At 42.4% G+C, this 11752-nt stretch overlaps 1 long non-coding RNA gene across 1 annotated transcript; it reads left to right on the top strand.

Annotated features, from left to right (window-relative positions):
• Positions 1–3023: 3023 nt before the first annotated feature.
• LOC138957498 (uncharacterized) lies at positions 3024–11373 on the top strand. Its single transcript, XR_011453048.1, has 5 exons — positions 3024–3288; positions 3828–3928; positions 6308–6552; positions 8592–8740; positions 9908–11373. It is a non-coding gene; the product is annotated as an uncharacterized lncRNA (long non-coding RNA).
• Positions 11374–11752: the final 379 nt, after the last annotated feature.

The raw sequence follows: 11752 nt of genomic DNA, 5'->3' as shown, positions 1-11752 counted from the left end.
TCACGAATCACTGTTAAAAAAAGCCCCCTAGTATACTTCAAAATAGCATGATACAACTTAGTGTCAGACTAATTCAAATATGATTTAGATTGATCTGTTTCGGGTTGATGAGAGCATTATTTGAAGAACACCAGAAAACTAAACAAGCTTTATCAAAAACAGAGTGCAAATAAGTAAAATTATCAACTTCCACGAATATGTGCACGATATAAATTGCATTAAAAAAAAAAAAATCCCTGCGCTTAGAACTGTACCCACGGAATACGCGCGATACAAGCCTCATAGGAAATGGGTGGCCGAGGTGGTAACGCACTTGCGCTCGGAAGCGAGAGGTTGCGTGTTCGACCCTGGGTCAGGCCGCAATTTTCTCCCCCCTTCCTAACCTAGGTGGTGGGTTCAAGTGCTAGTCTTTCGGATGAGACGAAAAACCGAGGTCCCTTCGTGTACACTACTTTGGGGTGTGCACGTTAAAGATCCCACGATTGACAAAAGGGTCTTTCCTGGCAAAATTGTATAGGCATAGATAAAATGTCACCAAATACCCGTTTGACTTGGAATAAAGGCTGTGAAAGGTGAATGCTCGCCTAATAGGCTACTGAGCTTTACTGGCCGATGTGAATGCGTTATATATTGTGTGATACAACATGTCTGTTTGTCTGTCTGTCTGTAAAAACTTCCATTTCAAACGGCAGAAATTAATATGTAAGCGCCTAGGGCTATATCTAGATTAGGCGCATTAAAAATGATCACAATAATAATAATTAAGTAGATGTGCAACGCCAAGGCACTGCATACCCCAGCGAAAGACAAACTTCTCTCTTACTCTCTCTCTCTCTCTCTCTCTCTCTCTCAAACACACACACACACACACACACACACACACACACACACACGCACACGCACACACCCCCCCCAAGTTACACACGTACACACATACACACTCACTCACACGCACTCACTCACTCTCTCACACACACTTCATACACACAAAACACACCCCCATACGCACATATAGACAGACGGACATAAACACCTTTGCAAACAAACACACATACACACACACATACACTTACGCACACGCACATACACACACCCACCCACTCTCTCTCTCTCTTTCTCTCTTATACAAACAGACACACACCCACACACACACACACACACTGTACATACGCACGCACACACACACACACACACACACACACACACACACACACACACACACACACACACACACAATTGACTCACACAAATCTCATACACACAAAACACACACTCATACGCACATAGACCGGCACGGTTGGCCTAGTGGTAAGGCGTCCGCCCCGTGATCGGGAGGTCGTGGGTTCGAAACCCGGCCGGGTCATACCTAAGACTTTAAAATTGGCAATCTAGTGGCTGCTCCGCCTGGCGTCTGGCATTATGGGGTTAGTGCTGGGACTGGTTGGTCCGGTGTCAGAATACTGTGACTGGGTGAGACATGAAGCCTGTGCTGCGACTTCTGTCTTGTGTGTGGCGCACGTTATATGTCAAAGCAGCACCGCCCTGATATGGCCCTTCGTGGTCGGCTGGGCGTTAAGCAAACAAACAAACAAATACGCACATAGACAGTCGAACACACACACCTTTACAAACAAACACCATATACACACTCATACACAAACATACACACAAACTCACACACAAACATACACACAAACACATTCACACACACACAAACACTCTCTCTCTCTCAAACACACACACACACACACACACCCACGCACACACACAAACACACACACACACCCAAGTCACACATACACACATACACACACTCACTCACACTGCACTCACTCACACGCACTCACTCACTCTCTCACAAAAACTTCATACACACACAACACACACCCATACGCACATATGGACAGACGGACATACACACTTTACAAACAAACACACATACACGCACACACATACACTTATGCCCACACACCCACGAGTACAGACTCATGCACGCCGTGCGCGCACACACACACACACACCACACACACATACGAGTACACAGACTCATGCACGCGTGCGCACACACACACACACACACAAATACACAACACACACACACACACACACACACACACACACACACACACACAGTCACACTAAACACATGTGCTCAAAATGAACACAAACACACACTGCGCGAGAGAGAAAGACTACAGGGAGGCATGACGTCATGATGCAATAATTGACGTCAAAGACTTTTGACCGTGACGTAATCTTCTCACGCGAGCTTTATCCATAGTCTTGAACAACCACACACAAATAGACTTGAAAGTACAGAATTTTCTACCCGTCAAAGCGGCCTTGGGTGGCGTTTGCTGAAAAAATGGGGGCGACTATTGCACCCACCGTCTTTTTGTTAGTATGGTCCCAATTTTTGGTGAACTTTCATCTCCAACTGTAGCACGTAGCCGGGCACAAAGAATCCTTCTTTATCATGTATTATCGGTCGGTGTGAACATTTTTTCAAGTCGATTACAGTATGTGGGATACCTCCAGCTTCGCTGGGATAATAATATTGATTGATTGATTGAAAAAGAAGACTTTTTGTTATATTTTTCTTTAAACTGATCTCGAGGGCTAGTAATAGGTTATTTCCAGCAAGCTTCTTAATGAATTAATGAAAAAAGCCTTTAGCTTCTTTTTCTTCGATTTGTTGAAGGTGGTCCATATTAGGGGACTCGCACATAGCCTACTTTGAGATTTTGCTATTGATTTTTTGTTTGAAGTAAAAACTTGAGGTCAACACTGCTAAAATGTAACAAATGCGGTCTTAGCTGTCATATATAGCAATTTTTGTGTGATAAAAGCTTTGGCTGTGGACAGAAACTAGTCCGTCAGTTTAAGGCAGCACATTAGAGTGAACGCTGCCTTTCCGAGGCTTTCGCAAGCAGCCGCGCATCTTGTGAGGTCACTGTTCTAAATACAGCCCTCACGCTAGTCACATGATCAAATCACATGACTTTTATCACATGGTTAGTCACGTGAGTTTACTACAAATGGCTGCCTCCATCATCCATGTGTTATTGAAAAGCGATTTTAAAGTGTGTATTTTGAGGTTTTTCTCCGGGATTTTTTCATGTGATCCAAGATGGCGTCGAGGTTTGTGCGTAGGTATGATGTGGAAGACGTTCATCGCTTTATATTTGATGTTCCTGGCTGGTAATGGAGATGTCAGCGATGAGGAAAACAGTTCCGACGAAGAAGGCAATGTTTATGTTGAACAACCTGACACTGACAGTGACAACGGTGAGTCTGATTTCTGACTACTCTGAGGAGAATATACCTTCGACAAGTACATCAGTACCGAGGGGGCGTGGTCGTGGTCGTGGTCGTGGTCAAAGCAGAGGTCGTGGTGAATATGCTAGACATGATAGGGTCGCAGAAAGTGACTGTTGATTTAGGACCTATGGATACTTATAAGTTATATATATGCATCTGACTGGTCTAGATTAATTAATAAGATTTTTCTAATGAAGTACCCCAGATTTGGGGAAATTTCCTTCTGAGTGCTGCTAGTCAAAGGGTTAATGGGGAAAAAAACCACTCTTTGTTCTTGTGATAATGTGTTTTTGAATAGATTCTAGTAAACTTCTGGTTTAGATTTCTTTTGTTGTTTTACTCGGTCACTGAGTCAGTCTTGTTCATTCTTGACATATTTGCAGTAGTGTGTTTTACTAAATCTTGTTTCCATTTCAATAAATCTAAATGTATAGGTCTGTTTAGTTAATTTAACTTATAATTTCGACTCGGCGTTTTGAACATTTTCTTTGCATGTTTTTTTGCAGGGCCTACAGGCAAGCGAGCACTCATTCCAGGAAGTCTGCCAACCAACCATGTGCTACAGAAGTCAGTAGAAACACCAAAGACTCCAGCCAGGAAACCCCCAGTGAGTAAAAATTGCTGTTATTTGCCCAGTATAGTATGCTATTAGTGATAATGATAGTGATAATATGCTACTTGTAACTCTTTTGTGAGTACCGGTACATGTATACTGGGTGTTTTCTCAGTTTTTGTCCGCTGTCAGTGTGAGATTTATATTGAGGTATATAGCTATTCTGATGGACACGTGGGGGGATTCGGGGGCTGTGATTGGATGGTCTCACACATCCCTTTTCCGATCATCAAAGCATAACGCTACGAAAGTTGGCCATTTTTGCCGATATCCAAACGATATCGGCAATAACAAAGACGCATGGTTCCGGTTTCTTCCACGTGTATAAAGTACACGCATACCTCGCCAGGCTTGTGTCTGTGGCTAGTCGACAGACGATGCAATTTGCTTTGTGTGTGTTTTTGTTGTTGCTTACTGTACATGACATACATTACGTGTAAAATCCAGTTCTTTAACTGGCAGCAAACCTTGCAAATTTCCAGAAGCTGCAATCTGAAGCGACCTATCTCTGATTTTTGCAGACGATCTCTCCAATCACCAATGTTTAACACAAAATCAGCAAACTCTCCTGTCACATAGAACGTACATTGTGTAGTGCAATGTTGAAATGAAGTTACCGGTCTGAAACATTTCGTCGTTTCTTCTGAGACAATCCTTGTTCTCTTATCATCTACAGATTTACCGCAGTCTTCACCACGCGAATTCCCAACAGAAGTCAGACTTTCGAACATACAATCTACGTAGGCAAGCATGATACGTCATAACGTCATATGATTCCTAAGATATTGACGTAATGCTAAGCATCCGGTTATCTTGAGTTTTCTCCGTAATACATGTCCGTGGGTTTTTCAATGTTCGGTTATTTCCGTGGCTTCATGCAGAAAGGGAACCGTCGTCTGCAATCAACGACATGGACCATTCTGGTCCTTGTTGCTGACAAAAACATGATTTTAACACAGAATTTAATGTCAGAATAGCTATATAAACGCTATTGTGTTTTCATCGTAGCAATAGGGTCCGATATTTAGACTCGAACAAGTATAATGCGACTCGTCTTCGACTCGTCGGCATTATACTTGTCTCGTCTAAATATCGGGCCCTATTGCTACGCTGAAAACACAATAGCTGTTAATAACCTGTTTTTCTAGTCTCATGGTTTAGCCACGACTCACTTTGAATGAGGGTCATCTGCCAGGCATTTAGCTGATTATCTGATAAGTGATATTTATTAATTTGCTATTTATAAATTACAGTTACAGTAAACTAACACTGTCGCACAAAGTATGTGACTTTAAAAAAAGATTTGTTTGAAATCATATGAGCTCTGTCCACTAGATGATGGAGAAGGGAATTTTTCCAGTTGAGTCTGCAACATGGATTTTTTCTCTCTCAGGATAACAAATACACTTATACAGTATGGTAGGAAAAATTTAGGATTGGTGTGGCGATAACAATAAAGCAGGGATGAAAATTCTCCGTTTTTTCCGACTTTTTCCGATTATTTTCAATGGGCCATCCGATTTATTTGTGCGATTCCGTTTTTTGGCTCACGAAGTGTAGCCTATGCGATCGTAACTTTGTCTGTCTGTGCGTTTGTGCGTGTGTTTGTACGTGTGTATGTCTATGGTAGAAACTTTAACATTTCGTCATTTGAAGACGTCACATTATGGCGTAAGACTAAGAGGGTTAGACATCACGCGAAGGAATTACTGAAAGTCTCGGTCATTGGTTTTTGAGCGGGCCCAGACTAGTTGGCAGTCGTGTCGTAGATTGTTGACACACACACACACACTCTCTCTCTCTCTCTCTCTCTCTCTCTCTCTCTCTCTCTCTCTCTCTCTCTCTCTTTCAACTTCAGGCCCTTCAAGTTCAAGCGTTATTATTCTGGTTTGTTTCGTTTTGGTTTCATTTTTCATTGCTCATTTTTCTTTTTGATTTATCTCCCTTTCCCCCTTCTTTTGCGCTTGGAGGACATCATCTTCTCTGATAAGTCGTTTTGATATTTATATTGTTGTTTTCATTTTTTTTTTTAACCTGTCGAAGACCATTAGGTCGAAGCGTTGTTCATTGTCATTTGTTTGAAAATATTTCGTTGCGAGTCCAGAATATTAGGTATTACTCTTAGTCGTGTCCCTTTAAGTAGGCTACAAGCAGACAGACAGATCTAGATCTAGTGTCTCGCTTTCTTGCACAGTGTCACCTATGCTTACTGTGTGTGTGTGTATGTGTGACGGAGTGATTGAGTTTGTGTTACTGTTTGTCTATTTCTTACGTGAGCCTTGAAGGCTTCGCCTCTTGTTTTACATAAAAAAAAATTTTTTTATTAAAGATATGTCATAGTGACTTGACTAATTGATTTGAATTCTGCTGCAGGTCAGTCGCCCCCCCCCCACCTCCTGCTCCTGACCTGGTTGCCTACTACAACTTCGAGGAAATACGACAGGACACCCTTCACTTCAGCTTGCTGCACCATGGTGTCTCTTGGAGAACAGCAAGGAACAGATACAGGTGGGAATAACCGAAGCCAGCCAAGTGAATCTGTTGTCCTCTACGTTATGATTACGTACTCCAGCAGACATCAACTTGTGGTCGACGTGCGTGGGTTTTGCTCAAAATACGTAAGTATTGGTCAGTGTTTGGCTTCTCGAATTATGTTTCAACTTAATCTCTGTCTCGAACCACAGGCGGAAAGTATCACTACTGGACCACTACTTACATAGAAAGACTATACTGAACGAATCGTCGGTACGCTTACCACACTGTCATACTGTCATACTCATAGTTATACTGACGTCCAAAAGAAACGCGAAAAACAGTGTCTAGTGTCACTTATTGCCTAATAAAAAAATCGTACAAAAATTCAAATTTCATTATTAATGTCCAATTCTTGGTAGAGTAGAACACTGACTTATGGTCCATAACACAGTAAGGTTGCGGAGACGATGCGTTATTAGCACATAACAGAACAGTCAATAGCGTGTGTGGCCCCCATTAGCATCGATGACGGCCTGGCATCGGCGGTGCATTGAGCGGACCAACGTGTTGCTGGCTTGCCTGGGAATGTTGGTCCAGGCCTGCCGGACGCCCCGATCAAGATCAGCGACAGTTGTGGGCCTTGGGACCACCCTGTTGAGCTGTGTCTGGAGCAAGTCCCAACATTGCTCAATAGGGTTCATGTCAGGAGATAACGCTGGCCAAGGCATCACCTGGATGCCTGAGCGGTGCAGGAGATCCTGAGTGGCCCTGGCGGTGTGGGGGCGCGCGTTGTCGTGCTGGAAAACCCAGTTTGCATGGGCTTGAAAAAAGGGCAGCACATGAGGGTGCAGCACCTGGTCCATATCGCGCTGCGCTGTTACGCCGTTGCCGGGTCCAGGACCCAGGCCTTTGAAGATGACGGGACCTAGCACCTGGTTCTGGCCGATGGTGCCCCACAACATGAGGCTGGGCCCACCCCAGGCGTTGTTCTCCACGACACAGTTGTCAGCATAGCGGTAACCACTTCTTCTTCATACCCGAACACGCCCGTCGGCATGGTCAATGCAGAAACGGCTTTCATCGCTGAAAAGCACGTTCTGCCAGCGAACATTGTTCCAATTGAGGAAGCCTTGCGCCCAATGCAGGCGTGCCTGTCTATGGCGCACGGTGAGGACGGGTCCCCTGGCTGGACGGCAGTTCCTCAGCCCCCTGAAGCGCAGTCGCCGGCTGGCCGTTTGCCTAGAAATGGGTGCCTGGTGTGTCCCCATAACAGTTCTGGTTGTTTCTGCAGCTGTTCTGAAGGGATGTGCAACATGGCTGCGGAAAATGTGCCGATCTTGCCTTGGCGTCGTCACTCGGGGTCTGCCGCTTCGCTCGGCATCAGCAGTAGAGCCAGTTATCCCAAACCGCTGCAGGAGACGATAAATGGTGGATATGTGACATTGGAAAGTCGCAGCCACGGCTTCCGGCGTGTCCCCAGCCTCCAGACGTCCAATGGCTCTCTCGCGTTCAGCAGAAGTGAGTCTTGGCATGGTGATAGCGTCGAATGAGGGACTGATGAAACCTGTAACTTTGTGCCATTTTTATCCTCTAGTGACAGTGAACACCACTCACTGATCAGCGTTTGTGCTTTTCTTGCACGTGCAGCTGAACTGCACAAGAAAAATGTCTCAGCTAACTCGGGCTTTACGTGGATTGCAAGTGCGCTGATGCGGTAAAATTCACAATACACCTTCCTCAGACATCGGTCTTGATATACTGGCTGCCAAAAATAACGCAACTTTTGTTAATCCAGAAAAAAAATTATTTGTAAAATAAATAATATTTTTCGCGTTTCTTTTGGACGTCAGTATATATCACTGATACATTTGTACAGGTAAACATGGCTGTTTGCTGAAAAATCGTTGTGAAAAATTGTAATGTCTCTGAAGTTTGATTCAGTCCGTCATTCATTTTGATGGGACGTCAACCCTTGGTGAGGCTAATAATAATATTGTTTTGATCTGTATTGTGGAATTCTAGAACAAGCTCTGGTTTGAATGACCAGCTAAAATTAATGCTAATAGTAAATAAGTACATTATTTTTGCATTAGCGGGGTATACAAAATATTTTATTACAAAAATACCGCACGGTTTTGCTTGATCAAATCATTTATCAGCTAACAATATGCTTTTATTTCAGTTGGACCTGACTTGAGCATGGTTCCGTTGTCTCCGCAACAACAGCTTGATTGAGATACAGGCATGTCCAGTTTTCAGCAAGTGCAGGCTGAGTGTGAAGATCTGATGGCTGATCTAGACACAACATAAGCTGCTTGACACTATTCCAAGGTAAGCGAGAAGCTTTGAAAATAGTTACTTTAATTCAGTAATGCGTCATTATGTATGCAATACTCCTGCTGGTGAGTTCACTACAAACAGGTACTACATTAGAACTAGAAGAATAGGTTCCACAAGAAAATTTCTGACTGTTGATGCCACTAAAACTCTTGTTACATCCTGCATTATGTGTAGATTAGATTACTGCAACTCCCTTCTCATAGGCTGCCCTGACTCCACTCTCCAACCCTTGCAAAAAGTACAACACTCTACAGCACTCCTCTCATGAAAGAACTTCACTGGCTTCCTGTGTCTGAACGTATTACTATTAGGTATAAAGCTGCCTGCTTCTGCTACAAGATCATCTCTGAATCGGCACCTGCCTATCTTTCGGAACTGGTCTCCCTCTACACTCCCTCTCGCACCCTTCGTTCTTCTGCTGATGCTCGACTTCTCCGTCAAGGTTGCTTTAAACGCAAGGCTCATGGCTTCCGCACGTTTTCATATCATGGCCCTCAGTTTTTTTTAAATTTTAATTTTTTTTCTTTTTTTCCCAAATGCCAAAAAAAAGAGTCTAGGGTCGCGCAAAAAATAGGGTCGGTCGGGATACCGTAAACAGAATATATATATATTTTTTTTGCCTTAGGTGCATGATGTGTTGTTTGAATCTGACAGTGATTGTATGAATTTTTTATACATGTATTGTTGTCACGCGCTTTGAACTTCTGATAAGGCGCTTTATAAATGCCCGTTATTATTATTATAATTATTATTATTATTATTATTATTATTATTATAAATAGATACACACTTGTAAACTTATGTTAGTTTTCACACGTGAGCATGAAGGAATGTGCCTTTATGAGGAATGTATAGTGGCTTGCAATATTGAATTTGAGGATGTTTGCAGTTATATAATATATTAGCGCAGCTCAGTTTTCTTCAGGGTTCCGTGAGAACAGTGAAATTCTCCTTTGAGGACTGAAAAATATCTTGGATAATTGGTCTTAATTGGGGGGGGGGGGGGGGGGGGGGGGAGAGATTTAAAACATAAGTACATTCAGTGATTCACATGTGTTTTTCATTTTCACTGTGTAAAGGTGGGGAGGTCCTTCTCTACTTGTTTCTTTGTTTTCCCATTGACATATATTTTTGTTCTTGTCTATATTTTTTACATAGGTTCCCGATTAGCTGCTGTCCTCATCCCCAGCCGACTGTTTCCGCTGAAGCCATGAAGGATACTTCTTCATGTAGGCGTGGACATCTTTTTCGTCACCATGCAAGGCTTCCAGTACCATATAATTTTGTGAATACTCTGGGGACCTGTCATCAACTTTGGAAGGACGCTTTATTTTAACACTTTGTACCCCATCTATGTTGACCAAGATTTTTTAAGCCGAGACCAGCTGTGCTGCAGCAGGTCACTCAGAATTGTAGAAAACTGTGTATCAACAGGCTAGAATGCTGGCGTTAGATCAACGTTACAGGAAGCGACTGAAGCTAACAGTCTAAGCAGGATGCGGATATGTGCCGAATAATAACAGATGCAATGTACATAGTGACTGTGTGTATGGATATATATCCATACCTGGTCAGATAGAGCCATATGAGTGGGTACGGATATATCCATTCCTGGGAGACAAGGAGTTAAGACCACATCTGAACTGAGGATTTAGTCTCTCCATAATCAAACGCTGAAGAAGATTTCAGAATGAACTTTGTTAGATAAATTATGATCGCCATATTTTAGGTCCCCCCCTCCCCCCTTTTCAAACTTCCCCGCTTTTAAGACCTTACATTTTTGGATTTTCTGTTCACAACCTGTTGTACATTTACCTACATATTAAGCAGGTTTCCTCCTTTTTAAGACAAGCTTTTTTTTTATTCTTGGAGGCCTGAAAAGGGGGGTTGGAAGGACACTGTATTTGTTTGTTCGAAATTCAGAATTCAAATAATTCTTCATCAACGAGTTATTACTGCCTCACCATAGCAGTTAGGCCAGTCTTACTAACTCTTACTTTTATTAATGTGCCGTGATGCAAAGACGTTGAGCAGTTTTCAGATGTTTATGAATCTAGGGCTTTCAAAATTTACTGACATGTTCGACTCCATGACATCCAAAAATGAAGTTCAGTTACCCCTTTTCAACTTTGAAGGTCACATTGTTGGCGAATTTTTAGCAAAAAGTTGGAACATGGTATGACTCTTCTTATTCACAAGGGAAGTGATTTAGTTCTTTACTGATTTTCATTTTGTGTGGCCTTCTTTCACCCATAAATAAAAAAAAATTCATTCATAAATGTTCATACCCAAGGGAAGTAATTCACATATGTATCTATGGCCAATGTTTTCACAGGGCATCTCCCCCCCCCCCCCCCCCCCCCCCCCCCCCCCTCCCAATACACACTCACATGGGATAAAACTTACATGGCTCTTATGGGTATGACGCTCTTACTCACAAGGGAAGTAATTTACTGATGGTGTGTTTTCATTTCGTGTGGCATTATAATTTATTTTAGCTTATCCAATTATAGTGTGGATGAACACTGTCTCCACTCAAAATAGTCCTTTGCTATTGTACATTGTGAATCAGCATTTTTGTTTTTTGTCCTGTTTGAATAAAGTGCAATCATTTTACAACCAAAGTGTTAATGTTAAAGATGTTTACATAATGTGTGAAGGATGATGCATTTGAAAACTAATATTGTTAAATGTAAATTGACCTGTGACAAGTCAGCAAAGTGCAATATCCAAGCATGAAACCCGCACACAATTCCCAAACAACATGCTTTCTTTTCCACAAAATTCCATCCAGGTGAAAACAATTATGTGAACGTCATAATATGGTGTTTTTTTACATTAATAATCAAGCCTAACACCAACTAACATGGTGTTAATAGGCATTTGAGCAAGCTTTAACACCAACATAACATGGAGTTAATAGGCATTTGAGCAATCTTTAACACCAACATAACATGGGGTTTTGCATGTTAAACCAGCAATAACATGATGTTAATCACATTA

The sequence above is a fragment of the Littorina saxatilis genome, unplaced genomic scaffold (genome assembly GCF_037325665.1).
Source record: "Littorina saxatilis isolate snail1 unplaced genomic scaffold, US_GU_Lsax_2.0 scaffold_524, whole genome shotgun sequence".
Classification (NCBI taxonomy): domain Eukaryota; kingdom Metazoa; phylum Mollusca; class Gastropoda; order Littorinimorpha; family Littorinidae; genus Littorina; species Littorina saxatilis.
Note: the sequence above shows the minus strand (reverse complement) of the source record. Positions and strands in the feature narration are given on the sequence as shown.